The sequence below is a fragment of the Amblyraja radiata genome, chromosome 23 (genome assembly GCF_010909765.2).
Source record: "Amblyraja radiata isolate CabotCenter1 chromosome 23, sAmbRad1.1.pri, whole genome shotgun sequence".
Classification (NCBI taxonomy): domain Eukaryota; kingdom Metazoa; phylum Chordata; class Chondrichthyes; order Rajiformes; family Rajidae; genus Amblyraja; species Amblyraja radiata.
In genome coordinates this window covers 25,792,546-25,800,640 of record NC_045978.1, presented here as the reverse complement: position 1 = coordinate 25,800,640, position 8,095 = coordinate 25,792,546, and positions in this window count along the sequence as shown.

The following is an 8,095-nucleotide window of genomic DNA, read 5'->3' as shown; positions in this document are numbered from 1 at the left end:
GGCTACTGCAGAAATGTAACATGGCCAGAAAGCTGTGCCCCTGAGAGCCAGCTGAATCTTTTCCATTCATTCGTGGGACTTCCAGAAAAAAAAAAGTTGCCCCTTGCTGTGTGCATGAGCTTGCCAGGAAAATATGTTTTTGTTTAAAAGTTTGGACACAGATCTTTATATGCGTCTAGATTATCGCTCAACACAAGAAACCTAATGCAAGTGACAACTAAGAGCTGAAAATAGATTGACTGCTCCCTTTACAATGTGGCCCGTAATATATTACAAAATGCAATCACAATAAAAGACGCCTTGTTAATTATTTAAACAAAAAAACCCAAATTAACAGGAGTGATTTATATCTGTGTTCACAGCAAGGCAACACAGCAAGCTGCCACTTAAGGGAACTGTAAAGAAGTGGTGAGGGAAAGTGTAGGCTGTTTTAAACACCCATGTATGTATGACTGTATGGCCAGTGTCCATGAGCTAACCACTGAGACAGAAAATGAATTTCAGATATGTAAACAGAATTAACATATGTTAGTTTCAGAGCAACGATGGAAGATGTCAGCTGTGCGTATGTATCAGTAATGACACCTCTGATTCACATGGTTATGGTATCCAGGCCTACTTTAGAAACCTTACAGTCTAGGCTGCTGTTGAAGCAAAGTGTGGAAGGAGTGTTTTGTTTAGTTTAGTTTCGAGATAGTGTGGAAACAGGTAATTCGGCCCACCAACCAGTGATCACCCCTACACTATCCTACACACCGGGGACAATTTACAATCTTTACCGAAGCTAATTAACCTACAAACCTGTAGGTCCATGGAGTGTGGGAGGAAACCGGAGCTCCCGGAGAAAACCCATGCAGGTCACAGGGAGAACACACAAGCTCTGTACGGACAGCACCCGTAGTCAGGATCGAACCTGGGTCTCTGGCGTTGTAAGGCAGCAACTCTACCACTGCGCCACCGTTCCGCTCACCGTGCAGTCCGTGCTGCATTGTCACAGAATTTGGGATTTAGGTTCATTATTGTCACTTGAGGGTGTACAGAACGAGCTGTCAGAAGAGATAGTTTAGTTGTAGTTTAGTTTATTATTACATAGAAACATAGAAACATAGAAAGTAGGTGCGAGAGTAGACCACCAGGTCCGTCGAGCCCGCACCGCCATTCGCTCATGGCTGAACACTAAACAGACACACTTACCCACAAACAATAGACACAAGACACAGAACACAAGACACTACCCTCCCCTTTATACCGCTATCACCCCTCTCCACCCCAAGAACCTCGTGATCTCCTGGGGGAGGCAAAAAAACGGATAAAAACCCAGGTCCAATTCGGGAAAAAAATCCGGGAAATTCCTCTCCGACCCCAATCCAGGCGATCGACACTTGTCCAGGAGATCACTCAGGTCTTACTATACTAACCATACCTAGGTCCATATCCCTGCCCTCTCCCCGTAGCCCCTTATCCCCTTGGCAGCTAAAAAAACATCTATTTTAGTCTTAAATATATTTAAAGTTTCTGCTTCCACTGCTCCCTGGGGCAGTGAATTCCATAAATTAACCACCCTCTGGGTGAAGAAGTTCTTCCTCATCTCAGTTTTAAAAGAGCCCCCCCTTATTCTGCAACTATGTCCCCTAGTTCTAGTTTCCCCGATCATTGGGAACATCCTCGGTGCATCCACCCGATCAAGGCCCCTCACGATCTTATATGTTTCAATGAGATCGCCTCTCATTCTTCTAAACTCCAAAGAGTAGAGTTCCAGCCTACTTAACCTTTCCTCATATGTCAATCCCCTCATTGCAGGAATTAATCTTGTAAACCTTCGCTGCACTGCCTCCAGGGCTAGTACATCCTTTCTTAAGTATGGACCCCAGAACTGTACACAGTATTCCAAATGTGGTCTCACTAATACTGTGTACAGCTGCAGCAAGACCTCCGTGTTTTTATACTCAATCCCCCTAGCAATAAAGGCCAAAACTCCATTGGCCTTCCTGATTGCTTGCTGCACCTGCATACTAACTTTTAGTGATTCATGTACTAATACCCCTAGATCCCTTTGCTTTGCATTACAACGCAGCTCCTCCTCATTTAGAAAATAACTTGCCCTATCATTTTTTTTCCCAAAGTGAATGACTTCACATTTATTAGTATTAAATTTCATCTGCCAAGTTGTTGCCCACTCACCTAGCTTATCTATATCCTTTTGCAGACTCTTCCTATCCTCCTCATCCCCTACTTTTCCTCCCATTTTTGTATCGTCCGCAAATTTTGATATATTACACTTGGTTCCCTCCTCCAAATCATTTATATAAATTGTGAACAACTGGGGTCCCAGCACCGACCCTTGCGGAACCCCGCTAGTTACCGGTTGCCATCCCGAGTATGAACCATTTATCCCCACTCTCTGCTTCCTATTTGTTAGCCAATCCTCTACCCATGCTAATATATTACCCCCAATCCCATAATTTTTTATTTTTAGCAATAGTCTCTTATGTGGCACCTTGTCAAAAGCCTTTTGGAAGTCCAAGTATACCACATCCACCGGTTCCCCTTTATCCACCCGGGTTGTTACTTCCTCAAAGAATTCGAGCAGATTCGTTAAACAGGACTTCCCCTTCACAAAACCATGCTGGTTCTGTCCGATGAAGTCATGTTTATCCAAGTGCCCCGTTAGTGTTTCTTTAATAATTGTCTCTAACATTTTACCCACCACCGATGTTAGACTAACCGGTCTATAGTTACCCGCCTTCTGTTTACTTCCTTTTTTAAATATAGGTGTTACATTGGCCATTTTCCAATCCACTGGGACCGTTCCTGCCTCCAGGGAGTTTTGGAAAATTATCACCAATGCATCCACAATCCCCACCGCTATCTCCCTCAAGACCCTTGGATGTAATCCATCAGGCCCAGGGGATTTATCCTCCTTCAGTCTCATTAATTTCCCTAATACCACCTCCTTGGTGATCTTAATAGTATTTAGCTCCTCCATTCCTACCGCCCCCTGTTTATCCAGCGTTGGAATATTTTTTGTGTCTTCTATGGTGAAGACTGATACAAAATACTCGTTTAATGCCTTTGCCATTTCCATGTTCCCCACCAACAACTCTCCAGTCTCACCCTCCAATGGACCAACGTTCACCTTAGCCACCCTTTTTCTTTTTATATAGCTATAAAAACTCTTACTATTAGTTTTTATGTTGTTCGCTAAATTCCTTTCATAGTCTATTTTCCCCGTCTTAATTAATCTCTTAGTTATTTTTTGCTGACCTTTAAATGCTTCCCAATCCTCTACCCTCCCACTATCTCTGGCTACCTTATATGCCCTTGCCTTCAGCCGAATACTATCCTTTATAGTTTTACTGAGCCATGGCTGACTGTTCTTACCCTTACCCCTTTTTTTCTTCATAGGAATAAATTTTTCTTGAAGGTTATACAGTATACCCTTAAACGTACACCACTGCTCATGTACCGTCTTATTCTTGAGTCTGCTATCCCAGTCAACTTTGATCAGCTCAGTCCTCATACCTTCATAATCCCCCTTATTTAGACTAAGCACCCTAGCCTGAGTTTCAACCTGCTCCCCTTCTATTTGAATATGGAATTCGACCATATTGTGGTCACTTGTTCCCAACGAGTCCCTAACTATGACATTTTTAATTAATCCTGCTTCATTACACAGGACCAGATCCAAGATTGCCTCCCCCCTTGTCGGTTCTGTGACATACTGTTCTAGGAACCCGTCTCTAATACATTCTATAAACTCTTCCTCTAGTCTACCCTGCCCAGTTTGGTTTGCCCAATTAATATGAAAATTGAAGTCCCCCATGATTACAGCAGTTCCCTTTTTACATGCGTCAACTATTTGCAGATTTATGTTCTGACTAACAGCGTCACAGCTATTTGGAGGTCTATAAATTACACCCACTAGTGTTTTTTTTCCCCTTATTATTCTCTATCTGTACCCAAGCTGTTTCACTATCCTGATCCTTCAACGCAATATCCTTCCTCTCTATTGCCGTTATTCCCTCCCTTATTAAAAGGGCCACCCCTCCTCCCTTTCTTTCCTGTCTATCTTTCCTAATTGTCGAGTACCCCTCTATATTTAACTCCCAGTCCTGATCCCCTTGCAGCCATGTCTCCGTAATGGCCACGATATCATAACTATATATACTTAATTGCACCGTTAATTCATTTATCTTATTACGAATACTCCGTGCATTTAGATAAAGCACTTTCAGATGATTTTTACTACCCTTCCTTTCCGTTTTTGCCCCTTTTACATCTAGAGCTTTATCTTCACACATTCTGTCTCCTGTCACATTTTGACTTTCCGCTTCCCCACTGATACCCTGCTCTATTTCCTCTACCCCTGCCGTTATTACCCCCCTTGATACCTCCCCCCCGCTACTTAGTTTAAAGACCTCTCTACTGCCCTAGTTATATGATTTGCCAGGACCCCAGTCCCAGCACCGTTCAGGTGAAGTCCGTCCTTACAGAACAGATCCCCCCTGTCCCAGTACTGGTGCCAGTGGCCCAAGAAACCAAACCCATTATTCCCACACCAGTCTGAGGTAACAGTGAAAAGCTTTTTTGTTGCATTCTATCCAGTCAGCAAAGAAGACAATGCGTGACTACAATCAGGCCGTCAATATACCGAAGATAGACACAAAATGCTGGAGTAACTCAGCGGGTCAGGCAGCATCTCTGGAGAAAAAGGACGGGTGACGTTGCGGATTGGGACCCTTCTTCAGACTCAGAAATATCACCCATTCTTTCTATCCAGAGATGCTGCCTGTCCTGTTGAGTTACTCCAGCACTTTGTGTCTCTCTTCAGGCCAAAGGAAATACATTTAAAAGACATTTGGACAGGTACATGGATAGGAAAGGTTTAGAGGGATATGGGCCAAACGCGGGCAGATGGGACTAGTGTAGATGAGGAATCCTAGTCGGCATGGGCAAGTTGAGCCAAAAGGCCTGTTTCCATGCTGTATAGTTATACAGTTATACAGAATATAATTAAGACTCTATGGACTGAGGTACAGAGAAAAGTTGTACAGGGCCCTGGTGATACCACACCTGGAGTATTGTGTATAGTTTTGGTCTCCAAATTTGATGAAGGACATTCTTGCTATTGAGGGAGTGCAACGTAGGTTCACGAGGTTAATTCCCGGGATGGCGGGACTGTCATATGTTGAAAGAATGGAGCGACTGGGCTTGTATACACTGGAATTTAGAAGGATATCTTATTGAAACATATAAGATTTTTAAGGGATTGGACACGCTAGAGGCAGGAAATATGTTCCCGATGTTGAGGGTGTCCAGAACCAGGGGCCACAGTTTAAGAATAAGGGGTAGGCCATTTAGAATGGAGATGAGGAAATACTTTTTCACCCAGAGAGAAGTGAATCTGTGGAATTCTCTGCCTCAAAAGGCAGTGGATGCCAATTCTCTGAATGCTTTCAACCGAGAGTTAGATAGAGCTCTTAAAGATAGCGGAGTCAGGAGATATGGGGAGAAGGCAGGAACGGGGTACCGATTGTGGATGATCAGCCATGATCACAGTGAATGGCGGTGCTGGCTCGAAGGGCCAAAAGGCCTACTCCTGCACCTATTGTCTATTGTCTATTGTCTATTTATTTTGCATGCTACCCAAACAGATCAGGTATACCAAAGATAGATACAATCAGTTCTAACTCAAGTACAATAAATAGAGCAAAGGGGAATATACAGAGTGCAGAATATAGTTCTCAGCATTGTAGCGCACTAGTTGCTTAGACATCGTCCAATGCCCTCATTGAGGTAGAAGTGAATTGGGCAGTCCCCTAGCTTATGGAAGAACTGTACAGAAGCCTGATAACAGAAGGGAAAATGCTGTTCCCAAGTCTGGTGGTGAGCGTTTTCAAGCTTTTGTTCTGCAGTCCCCGTGAACAGTGGTGAGTCCTAGTGAACTGTAGTGAACCCCACAGTCCTAGCAAATCCACAGTGAGGTCAACCTGGTTTATTAAAATCCTTAGTCTTTCGCAGACTGCGAAACTGCTCGGAATCATAGCTTTCCAATCCCACCGGGTCACGTGCAGCTCGGCAAGACGAGAATAAACTCCACAAAGCCACCGAGGAATTGCCAAACTCCCAGCAGTGGGAACGTTTCTGCACTAAAGGAAAATAATCCATCTGTACAAGTGACTTAGGACCGTCACCGTATTAAGAAGCGCCGCAGCCGCACTTAAGCACTAGTGGTTTGCAAAACAACATCAATCGTATTACACAGCCCATTCCCAGCAGCTTTTACATGATAGCTGTGGTACCTTAGAGAGCGTCACAGCCAGCTCTCTGCCTGTTAGATGCATGACACTCAGTGGAGTTTTTACCTTCAGCAAATGTATAGAACAACAGCACCCACCACTGTCCATCTGCTCCAACTTCAACACATTTACCGTGCTAACCATCGCAGATGCTGGCACACTTTTAGCAACAGACACAAGAGTCAAGAGTGTTTCAAGAGTGAGATATCGGGACAATGAATTTCTAACTTGCAGCAGCACAACAGATATGTAAATATTGCACTCTGTAAGCACCATAATAAACAAACAAAAAAAACTTTTCCCCTGACTCTCAGTCCGAAGGAGGGTCTCAACCCGAAACGTTGCCTGTTCCTTTTCTCCAGAGATGCTGCCTGACCCGCAGAGTTACTCCAGCATTTTGTGTCAATCTTCAGTGTAAACCACCATCTGCAGTTCCATCCCACAAGGAAGGGTCTCGACCCAAAACGTCACCCATTCCTTCTCTCCAGAGATGCTGCCTGTCCCGCTGAGTTACTCCAGCATTTTGCGTCTACCTTTAAAACAAAGTCAGTATACATTAAAAGAAAACAGACAGATGGACAAATAATAATAGTGCGAGGTCTAAAATAATGTCCCCAAAGTCTATATAGTTTGGAGCCTTTTTGAAGGTTGGAGTGTTTAATAGCCATTTGGTTGAAGGGAAGCAGTTGTTCCTGAAACTGGACATTACAGTTTTCCTGATGGCAGGAGTGAAATGAGAGCGTGGCCAGGGTGTGGGTCTCTGATGATGCTGGCTGCCTTCTTGAAGCAGTCACTCTTGTCGATCACTTCCACACTCGGACACACATAATTCCACTCACCTTGACTCACTCTCATTCTCAAACTCACATATTCTCTGGCTCCCTCAATCTCAAATCCACACTCACAGTTACACTCACTCAATCTCTCTCATTCAAGAAAAGACACAGAGCGTTGGAGTAACTCAGTGGGTCAGGCAACATCTCTGGAGAACATTGAATTCTCCAATTTTAGGTAACCAATTACAACGTCCCCCCCTCCTCCCCTTTCCCCCCCTCCTCCCCTTTCTCCCCCACGCCCCCTTTATCCCACCTCCCTCTCCCATCCCCTGTTCCCAACATGGATTCACACCAATTTCTCTCCTCTCCACCTACATTCTTTCCTCTGGCTTCACAATCCACAACTCTTCATTCCTTTTGTCTTACACTTTTTTTTAAATCTCTGGCCTATGTCCAACCATCTGCCCATCACACAAAAAACCTCACCTTTGTCCACAATGACCTGCCAGCCTTTGTCCTGCCTCTCCTCTCTTCTAGCTTTCTTCCCCCATCCCGCCCCCTACAATCAGTCTGAAGAAGGGTTCCGACCCGAAACGTCACCTATCCATGTTCTCCAGGATTACTGCCTGACCTGCAGAGTTACTTTGTGCCTCTTTTTTGGTAAAGCAGCAGCTGCAGTTCCTTGATTCTACATCTCCAGAGAACATGGACAGGTGACGTTTTGGATTGGGATCCTTCTTCAGACTGACTGTAGAATGGGGGAGAAAATTCTCATTCAAGCCTCTCACTCATTCACTCCTGCAATCCTACTCTCAATCACACTCCCTCAAACTCACACTCGTTTCCCACACCCTCTCACACACATCTTCATACTTACACTCATTCACAGTCACCCACTCAGATGTATTCATTCAAGTGCACTCTCAAATTAATTTATGCTTTTGTGCATACTCTCCTACTCACACTCACACACTCATGCATTCCCCAACTCACACTTGGAAACTCACACTCACTCATTCA